Genomic DNA, 12,059 nt, shown 5'->3' with positions numbered 1-12,059 from the left:
AGTTCACTAAAAAACGAAAATACTCCTACCATTATTGCTCTCCTCTCACGAATCTTTCATCAATCTTTTGACCATAGTTGATCACATGTTTCCACAGCAATTATATACAATTTGCCAGAGGCTTAGGCCTAATCTTCTATTGAAAGAAAGGAGGCAATTTTTGTTTATACTAACAATGACCCCCTTAAATACTTTCTTCTCTCTCTCTCTCTCTCTCTCTCTCTCTTTCTCTCTTTTCGAGATCCATGATCTTGTTTCCCAAATTTTGAAATGTAATCATATAAGTTTGCAAATTCTTAATCCAGAAACATAGTTTTATCCGTTCTATTGATAGAATGCAGCAGTACCATTGATAAGCCTAAATATTCTCAACTTATTTGTTAGCCTTTTCGTTTTTAAGGCCATCGATGTATACCATTATTCACAATATTTTTATTTACAAAGCATGCATAGGTATGCCGTATAGTTGGGAAGAAATTAGTAACATTTTCATACAAAAAAAAATAAAAAATCTGCTCCTTTTCTGATTTACTGGACAATACTCTTGATGGTGAACATGAACATTGATTCGGCTTTATTTCATTAATGTATCTCATTTTTTTTTTTACATTTTAAAACGTGTTTTATATCGACATCCTTGAAACACTTATACCCACATAGATTTTGTTTCTATCACACTCCATATTTGGAAGAGTCTCTACGTTTACAAGCTATTGGAATAAGATCCCGACAGAAATTCCAGAGCAAAATTCTTATCGATAATTTAAAAACAAACAAACAAACAAACAAACAAACAAACAACAACAACAACAATACACGAAGCTTCATATCAATAAGTTTTACTCTTCGATACCCTGTCATTCTCTGTATTTACATATTTCTCTTCTCTACAATATGCATTATTGAAATTCCTGCTGGAAAGAGCACAGTGCCACAGTGTGGAACACAATGTGGTTCGAGCGTTTTAACATTGTGAACACAATCCATGGTGAATCATTACTACTATAAACGTATTACTATTATATGTGAACACGCAGTCGACTATGTGAACACATTGTGAATACCTTGAAGAACAATGTGTTTTTTTCAGCAGGAATTAAACATTATAGAATGAAGCAATACAAACTGAAATATACAAATCAATGAAAGTGCAAAGAAAGCACCAAATATGCATTATTTTTAATGCCAATGGTGATAATAATGATAAAAAACTTGAAAGCCAAAAACACTTTAATGAGGTCAATTCGAAATAATACAATTTCAAAAGGAAGTAAGACATATTTTTTTATATCATATGTCCAGATATCAATCGTTCCGTAATTTTCCTTCCAGATGAGCCAATGAATTTCATTTACCTCTCTTTTGAGATGGTACTGAAGCTGAAAAATCGCATGTATACATTCTGATACAGAAATCCAGATCTCTCGATATATAGATTGATCAATACCGGTTCATTGGAGACCTGGCATAGCCTTTGAAAACGCAATGCACGTTGATAATTTACACAACTCCGTGAGTACCTTCATTTTTTTTTTCTCACAAACTTTTAATTCTCTAGCGCAGTTAGTGTAAATCGTTTCATTCTATAATTCCTTTCTTTTAATTCTCCACTCATGGGAGAGCCATATACGATTCGTATGGGCCTATGACTGATTTCCATAGGGTTTTACCGAACTTTTAAAGACATTGTTATAGTATTCAAGTACATAGCAAGTATAGCAACCCGCTCTGGACTTACATAATGGTTTATAAGTACAAGTCCAACATCACCACACACACACACACACACACACACAAACACACACACACACACACACACGCACACACGTACACACACAGCATCAATAAAAGATAGAAGCGTATTATCAATATTATTGATATAAAAATGAAGACTTTGATGATTACTGTCGTCGGTGATCGATCATTTCATTGTTTATTCCTATCTATTTATCAAATAGACTTACATGTGAATTTCCCTATATTTTCCAGTAAGCATTTTAAGAACATCCACTGTCTTTAATTGTGACCACTTCCGTTCCAGTCTCTTGGTTTCAGTGGAAGTCATTTTCTTGTTGTTGTTTTTTTGTTTTTGTTTTTGTTTTTCTGTTTTTGTTTTGTTTTGTTTTGTTTTGTTTTGTTTTGTTTTGTTTTTTTTTTTTTTGGGGGGGGGGGCGGCGTATCCAAGTACTCTGTAGTGTATAGTAGAAAACTTATTGTGTGAGGCCTATTCTTTTGGCCATGCACAAGGTTAGTGATGATCAGGGTAAAATAGATCAACACAAGAAATCAACATGCATTATTTTGCATGGGTCTTTTTTACTTACTACTTAATTGGTACGTGGTATGTTAAATTGTTCCAGTCATTTCGTCATAGGCCTAGTTATTAGCTTACAAAAACAACAACAAAAACAACATTTTACAAAAACTCAAGCGTAAACAGCTGACTACCAGTATGTGAAAATGATGTTTTCAACTACAGTTTATCCACCTTTCGTTTAATTCCTTCTTTCTCTTCTTCTTCTTCCTCTTCTTCTTCTTCTTCTCCTTCTTCTTCTTCTGCTTCTTCTTCTTCTTCTTCTTCTTTTCCTTCTCCTTCTTCTTCTTCTTATGCTTCTTCTTCTTCTTCTTCTTGCATGAGCACGTAAATGTTTTCTCTGCGTGCACTGCATGGTGTGAGCGGTTTGATCCACCGTAGATGTGTAATGCGTAGATGATCCGGGCACCGTTTCATGAAAGTTGTCAGCTCTAACCTAATCTCTGACAATTTCAGTAAAATCCTTGGTTTTGATTGGTTGAGAGTTGCGAGGCTCTCGTTAACTGAGTAGCCTGTTTGATGATATAGTCCTGTGCTGAAAGAGGAGTGAGATTATTGTGTATTTTGTACATCATAATTAGCCTGTCATTTTCTCTGCGCTGTTCCAGAGTGGTCCAATTAAGTTCTTGTAGCATTTTGGTGACACTCGAGGTGTTATGGTAGCGATTTAAAGTGAATCGCGCAGCTCTTCTCTGGACCATTTCCACTTGGTGGATTAGGTTCTTGGTAGATGGGTCCCAAACTGTGGAAGCATACTCAACAATTGGTCGAACCAACGTTTTGTAAGCTGTGGCTTTAACATCAGAAGATTTTATGCGAAGATTGCGTTTTAGAAATGCAAGCACGTTATTGGCTTTATTGACAGTATTGTTGATGTGTTGGGTCCACTTCAAATCAGAAGTTATGGTTACACCCAAGTACTTCACGGATTCAACAGATTCAAGAGGGGCGTTATTTAGATGATACACGTGTTGCACCTTACTTCTTTTCCTGGATATTGTCAAAACCTTACACTTATCTGTGTTCAAATCCATCATCCATTTTTTCGCCCAGTCACCAATTTTGTTTAGGTCCTCTTGAAGATTTTGCGTATGATGTTGATTGTCGATGGTCATGTAAGAAATTGCATCATCGGCAAAAAGGCGAACCTTTGACGCGAGACCATCAGGCAAGTCATTGATGTAAAGTAGAAAGAGGCAAGGCCCAAGAACCGACCCCTGAGGCACTCCAGATCCTACCGCTACTGAAGAAGATTTAATACCATTCAAAACGACCCTCTGACTTCTAACGCAAAAGTTAAATTCACTGATTAAAGTTAAATTCACTGATGTCCATGTCCTTACCGGTTCCCCAGTGTCTCCCATCTCGCCGGGTGGTCCCCTTGGCCCAGTGTCGCCCTTGGAAGTGAGAAAAATGAACAACAGTTAACACGAAGCCCTTGCACACTCCCACCTGCACCACGCTGGGGGTATGAATAATCGAAATGATATTCTAGAACATTATGATAACGGGCCAGCATTTTTTTTTTTCTATTCACATCACTCATCGGACTTCCGATGAGCCTAAGAAAAACGCATGCACAAAAATACTGAATCTCGAATTCTGACAAAACTAAACATTTTGCAATTCTAAACTGGCATTTCAGTTTCATGTGGCACTTTTTTTGTCCAATCCAAGCTATCAAAAATCCAAAATCATTCAAAATAAGAATCTGCTACACGTTTGCCCAAGATACTGTAATATCATTTTGTAACTAATTTGAAAGCAACTTACATTCAGTCCCGGGGTTCCGGGACTCCCATTAATCCCGTGTAATCCAGCGTTTCCCTGACAAAAAAACAGTCAAATAGATTAAAAACAAACATTGGTCGGTTTCCCACATCGGCATGATATTAGCTGCAGGCCCCTGCAGTTCATATGATATTAAGGTTTTAGGATTATACAAATAGTCTGCCGCAAATTCCGATTAAATGATCACAGCATCCGCTAAAAGGCGCCTGGAAATGTTTGGGGTTATACAGACTATATCATAACTACGCATTACAGGCTACATTGATTAGCAGCCATTATAGTGTGCAAGTTGAGTTTTATACGAGTCTGGTATAATATACAAACAACAACAACAACAAAAACAGGAAACTAATAAAATGGACATGCTAATGACTGTTCATTAACGTCATGGAGTGGTTTAGTCGTTGGGGCATATAATTATAAATGTATTTTTGAAAATGGATATGGGGTCCAGCTTTCAAGATTCCTGTTATTCTGTGCGCTCATAGCTTTCGTGTCTTCCTCCATAGGAAGAGTTTAGTCAGCGGTAGAAAATGTAAGATTGCCATGGAAAAATCCTGCGAGAAATCAGTACATACCTTTTCACCTTTGATACCGTCAGTGCCGGGAGTACCTATCGCTCCGCGAAGACCCTGTAATATGGTGTAAATTGAAACAAGCCAATATTCAAATCAATATTTCATTTCATCGACAAAAATGAATAAGCGATGAATATTAATGAAATATCAGACCTATCTTTACCTCCAAATGGGTTCATACATTACTTGACAGAACTGACCGTGTATCCCAAATTACGCGCTACGTATAATGTATTGTTTATATCGTACGCATGCGTAATGCATTTTAAAACAAATTTCACATCTCTAAAAAGAAAGGCCCCATGCGTTACAATTATTATTGCTCAATAATTGATTTCGTAGATTTTCGTTTTATTGCTAGTAATAGTACCACTTTATCAAAAAACAAATCTTAAATAGCTACAACTGAAACTGCAAATTATGTATTTTGACTGATTTAATAAACTATAAAATACGTTTCAATACTAAATTATTATTACTTGGTAGGCCCAAAACAAAGATGACGACGTGCATCTAAAAACGTTGAATGAGAGAAACACACACAAAAACATACAAACACACCTTAATTACGGCCTACTCTCATAGCAGATAGAGCCCGAGCTAACCTCACCTCTTCACCATGTACACCATCCCTGGCACGCGGTCCTTTTGGCCCCTGGGAACCCTGTTTGTGCAATGACAAATAATGATATCCGTGGATCTCACAACTTAGCGACTTACCAGGTTTCTTTGTTGATTCTATTTATACACATCAATCAGGTTAGTACTAAAACACGATAATTACACAGTTCCGCAAAATATATTTGTGCAGTCAAAAATACGCACAAACACAAGTGCAGACGTGAACAAAGACTTAATATCTGATAAGTCATGTAGTGAGAAAGTGCATTAAAAAAGACAAATCTTTAACTTCATATTTGACGGACAAATATCGTAGACGGAATGTAGTAAGTTGCAGTCCAACATTATACTACACCCAGCAACGAAGTCGCTGCATTGTGTCCTGATACATCTTCTGTTGACAACTTTTGCCTCATTTTTTTTTCTGCAGTGGGCTAAACATGGAATTATGTTCCATGAGTGGCAGGCACACAACGAGATAAAAACAAATAGGGGACAGAAAATAATTTGGTATTGAGTAAAGAATTTTCCGATGCATTTCTTGCGAAGATTTCGCGGTATTGAGTAAGGAGAATTGACTCATGATAGTGAAACCATGCACTCATCACCATAACACACAACACCAATGAGAAACCAGAATAATTGGAAACTGGGAGTTGTGTTCAAAATCTAATCGGTATCATGGAAGGGTTAGTTCTCGGGCCGGATTCAGCACATACCCGGGATCCTTCCTCCCCGTCTTCGCCCGGTGTCCCGGCTGGACCAGCTTCTCCCTGAGGGCCAGCAGGTCCCGTGGGCCCTTTGCCGCCAGGAGGTCCCTTGTGGCCCTGTCAAGGTGTAAAGATTATTATTATAGAGTCAATGCTTATCTCGCTTGATTTGCGGAACACAAACTAATACATTCACTATTCAGGTATTCAGTTTACAACACTGCACTATATTCTCTGTGGTAGGTTTGACCGTTTAAACGTTATATAGGCCCTACTCCAAAAAAAAAAAAACAAAAACAAAAAACGAAAAAGCAAACTTGCATTGTATGTTTTTACATAGTTTAATACATGTAAAAAAAAAAACAAGGCGGAAATTGCAGAAGTGTCAGAAATCAAATTCTGATAATGCATAATAGGTAAGATCCGTTTCATCACATATTTCTAGCCTTTGGAAAACATACATATAGCTATTCGATGAATTTAACTTTTGCGTTACTTTTTGGAAGAGGATTTTTTTTTGTTTTTTTTTTTTGTTGTTGTTAGATGTCTGAATGAATCCTATAAACAGTCTATACTATGAAACTGACTAAGAAAACTGAAGTTGTACATGGCGGTTACTGGATATTGTAAAGCTAAACTGATTTCACAAATATATTAAAATCAATGACTACATATTTGACCAATATTGTTACATCAGCATTTAACAAAACGAGGAATTGTTCGATGATGAAATCAAGACATGCATTGCATTCCAAAGATTGAGAAGAGTGCGGTAGGGTAACTATGATACCAGTTACCTCCCATTACAGCTCTTAGGGCTCCTTACCCGTTTACCTTGGTGCCCAATCTGGCCTTGTGGTCCCTGGGGCCCATCCTCACCCTAGATGAGAAAGACCGGACAACAATGAATTACTCGACTGTGAAAAAAAAAGTTGAAGTGACTAAAACTCATCTCATACGCAGGATGAAATAGGAGAAAAATAAACAGCGTGGTATCCGTTCCATGGAACATTCACAATACAGTGTAGTCATACACCATATAAGAAAAATAGGTTCGACTTTGCACCTTTACGTGTGACACCATATTGTAGCCCCTTTGCGGGTACAACTTTGCACCTTTCAGACCAGTGAGCACTTCAAAGGTGCAATTTTGCACCTTTCCGTTCTGAAAGGTTCAAAACTGCACACTTAAAGAGGAAATCCAGTCCAAATATAAGTTAGTCTGATAAAAAAAGAATAAAATGTTACGAGTTCAACGGTAACATTTTGACTGAAATCGGATGAAGTTCTGACATTTTGAAGTTTTGCTAATTTCTGCAAAACAGTTCTTGTACAATGGACATGAATATGCAAATGAGTGACTTAATCATGTCATACCCTCACAATTTTCCATTGATCGTGCACAAAAAATGACGAAAATTCAATGTCTCTGTCATTGAGGTCTGAAACATGATGTTATTACTGGTTGAATAACTTCAGAATAGTGATCACTTAGATATTCAAGGATTGGAGGGTCGGTCTTAATTGCATTTGAATGAAAAACTGGACATTTCAAAATTTTATGTACAAACTATATTGTAAGCTGTGAGATAATGACATGCTCACTTTGCCATTTGTATATTCATATTGATTGTTCAAGAACTGTTTCCCCCCAAAATAGCAAAACTTCGTAACTTCCTTAGTTTTTATCCAATTTCGATCGAAATTATACCGTTGAACTCGTAATATTTTACTCTTTCTTATCAGACTAACTTATATTTGGACTGGATGGGTCCAAAGTTGAACCTATTTTTCTCAGAGTGAAAATTCCTAATATACCATAAACTATTGTAAGATCCAGCATGACAGTAGTTAGTTCATAAACGGACTCTAATGCTGACAGAGTGGTGACATTTACAAAATATTATTATCGTCATTACTATTACAAAAACCTAAAAACCTATACAAAAATGTCTTTATTTCCATCAATTAACATGTAGAATACCTGGATCAAACATGAAAACCTACTGAAACGTTTTTCCTAATGTATAGTGTACACAAGATTTTGGGCGTACAGATGAACAGACAACCCCAAAACATGATTGCTCCCAGCTACGGTCGGAGGAAAAGACATGAAAATACATGTTTAACTTTAGCCTGATCTATTAGTGATACATTCCTGTGGGCACACACAAAATCGTAGAAGCATCCAGTCCAAAACTGCAATAGTTAGTCTACAGTGTAGCTCAACCTCTACGCCTGCGCAACTGAACGTGCAAACCTGAAATAAATGTTCACTAATGTGCGAAATACGAAGCAAATTTTTCTGACATTGAAACGATTTTAAGTAATAAGTTAAAATGTATTCCAGAAGGAAATGGTCTTTTCCGAAGGACAGAGCGAGCCAGTAGTTGCCGCATCTCAAACTCTTTTCATATCAAGTTTTCAGGGGCTATACGACCGATGTGATTGGCTAACTTACATTCTGACCCGGGGTCCCTGGTTCTCCGTGGTCTCCCAGCACACCGGCCGGTCCCTGCATGGTAAATTTGAGGAAAAGTGGATCACTATCAGGAGATTATGAGACACAAACCGTCCGCAGGATTATTATTTCAAACGACACCACTCATCCTCACGTAGTCACTGACGCACTTTACGATGACCTACTGAATCTATTTACACATGCCATTAAGCATTTGACACACAAATACTTTCTTTTCTTTTCATGGTGTTACATTATCATGGCTTCTACCACAGCTGCTCCTGACTACTCACGACTACTACCAATACCACTACTAGTACATTACTGCTACTACTACTACCACTACTACCACTATTACTACAACTACCACCACTAATACTACCACTACTACCACTACCACTACTACCACCACTACTACTACCACTACTACCATTACTACTACAACTACCACTACCACTACTACTACTACTACTACCACTACTACTACTACTACCACTACTACTACTACCACTACTACTACCACTACTACTACTACCTCTACCACCACTACTACCACTACCACTACTACCACAACTACCACTACTACCACTACTACCACTACTACCACTACTACCACTACTACATTACTGCTACTACTACCACTACTACTACTAGTACCACTACTACCACTACTACCACTACTACTACTAGTACCACTACTACCACTACTACATTACTGCTACTACTACCACTACTACTACTAGTACCACTACTACCACTACTACCACTTCTACCACTACTACTACAACTACCACTACTACTACTACTACTATTACTATTACTACTACTACTTCCACCACCACCATCACCACCACAGATACCATCAGACATACAACTACCACCCGTACAACTAGCTATACTAATACTACTTTTCATACTGGGTATTTATCGACTTGAACAAAACATCTGAGTAAGCGGTATCACTAAGCGGTGCATTTCAAGGCGATACCTTAAATCCAGGCGACAGCCAAAATGAAGGTAAATGAAGTTATCCGTCCCCACGAGATTCTAAAATAATCCCAATAGACATGACATGGGATCTACCAGCTCCACGCATAAAGAAATGATTGACACTCACTTGAATGCCGATGTAACCATCCGGTCCGAGGGAACCTCCTTCACCCTCTGCTCCCTGAAACGATAAATAGTAAACTCATAGAGTCACATTCAAATTGGTCCCAATGCACCATTCGGTCTGCTTAGAGCAGGCGCGTAGGGAGGACGGTAAGTGAAAACATTTTACCATTCCGTTTTCATAAGATACTAAAGAGGAAGCATCTACACACTAGTCTTGTGTATACCTATTTACATATCAATTCAATTCAATTCCATTCATTTATTTTCATTCTTCTGTTCCCAACAAAACAAAACAAGATCAATAATCGTCAATCCGTTGCTACACATGCATTGAAGGTAAATTCTTGTTTGCGCAATAACGCAGTTTGCGCAAAAGTTCCCGATGAGAGTGTTTGCTTGCGTTTGTATAATTAATAGGCCTGTTACAGTGAATGTGTTTTTGTAGGCCTATGTGTATGGGTTTATATACATGAGTGCATTGTGGACTGTCCAAAGCAATATTCACACAGTTATAGCAAGTGTTGTGTGCTTTGAAATATTGTGCATAAACCTTCCCCTTGGACATCGCATGTTATGGTGGAAAAGGAAGCTTGTTTACCTGTGGCCCATGGATTCCTCGTTCTCCTTTAACACCCTGTGGTCCTTGACGACCCTGAATATAAAAAAAAAACCAGATGGCGAACAGTATATACATTGTAATAGCCATAGCCGAGAATACCTTTTCGGTGCCACCGTCCAATGACATAATTGGCATCGTCTGCATCGTTTACAGTAACGACAAAATTAGGTCATTTGAAAAAAAAAAGATTAATTTATTCAAATAAATATTCTTACGTCAAAATGTAGGTGGCTGCGCGGCTTGATAAAATTCATTACCATGAATTCGAATGTCGTATTTGAGGCGTTCAGTCTGAGCTAGACGAGGCAGAGTTCTATATGCTCACAGCATACATGTCGAAAAAATTAACTCATCATTAATTCAAACACGAGAACATATTTGATGAATTGTTTGTCCTCCAGGCTAATATTTTCGAAATTTTACGAAAAAAAAAAATAGAATAAAGAGCAGACCAAAAATACAAATAAAATTTCTGGCAATATATAAACCTCTTGCTTTCCATCTGTGATTTCTTTTTTTTCTCCAGTAGCACTGATTTGCGATTAAGATGATACGTAGTGAGAAGAACTTCAAATTAATCAGTACTTCCCCTGATATTTAGCAATATACGACAACTCACCGCTGGTCCGGTCTCACCTCCTAGGCCCTCAGATCCCGTCACACCACGAGCACCCTGATGTGAAGTAATAAAATAGGAGATATCTGTCGACATATTTCAACCCAGCCGTATGCCGTGGTGGATGGGAAGTTGCAAAAAAGAACAACGAACTAAGGTCTTACGTTGGTAAGCATCTTTCATGTGAGTCGATCCCTCTAATGTTCAATTTGCTAAAGAAACACTTTTGAAAGAGTTCATGAAAACGAGATTACGTTTATCATATTACATAGGTTGGAAACACATGTAAAGGTGTACTTTCAAAGTTGATATTATAAGAGTAGTTACGTCTTTGCCCTTTGTTATTCGACTAGCTGAGAAGTTGAGCAAGTCCTAAAAAGGAGGAACTCTATAAATACATCGGAACATCAAAGCTCACCTCCGGTCCGCGAACACCCCTGTCCCCGTTGTTTCCCTGCACACCTTTCAGACCAAGGCTCCCCCGAACTCCGGGCTCGCCCTTCCGTCCTTTCTCGCCGGGAAGTCCCTAAAGTTTGGAAAGAAAGCAAAGACGAAACATTCACTCCAAATCAAACAAACGAACAAAGAAAGAAGAAACGCCTAACACACATACACTCACAAACAAACAATCTAACAAACACACGTGACTAGAATATGGATATACAGTATCACGATATTCTCTGATTTGCACGAACACACACAGAGAGAAACACAGAAAACTTGTAAATTAACCGCATTGGCACTCAAAGTTACTCCTACTTAGACAATGATTAACGTGCGTTTTTCCCTGACTAATTCTCCGTACATCAAACGGGAATTGTCATGTACATGTATTGTATAACAACAAGAAATCAGAAGTGCCGTATAAAAGAAAGAATCACAATAACACTTTGAATGAAAAAAAAAAAACCCAACACTTTTATCAAATTGAATGGTACTACAATTACAGATACTTCCTTACACTCTGGATGCTATATCAAATTCATGAACATAATTTTTTGAAAAAATGCCTCAGTAACGTACTGCTTTCGGCTTACCTTCGCACCCGCGTAGCCATTGTGTCCTGGTCTGCCTGTTTTACCGGCCACCCCCTTGAATCCGGGGAGTCCCCTTTCCCCGACTGGACCGGGGTTACCCTCGGGGCCCTGTGAAGCAAATAATACGACAACTGAATGAATAATGGACGTGTCTTTTTTCCGCTCTGACGCAATTTAAACAGTGAGTCATGATGAA

This window comes from Diadema antillarum, unplaced genomic scaffold, assembly GCF_040938485.1.
Source record: "Diadema antillarum isolate AM-2024a unplaced genomic scaffold, OU_Dant_1.0 seq00002227_RagTag, whole genome shotgun sequence".
Lineage (NCBI taxonomy): Eukaryota > Metazoa > Echinodermata > Echinoidea > Diadematoida > Diadematidae > Diadema > Diadema antillarum.
The sequence above is the reverse complement of the archived record's forward strand: the minus strand, read 5'-3'. Positions refer to the sequence as shown.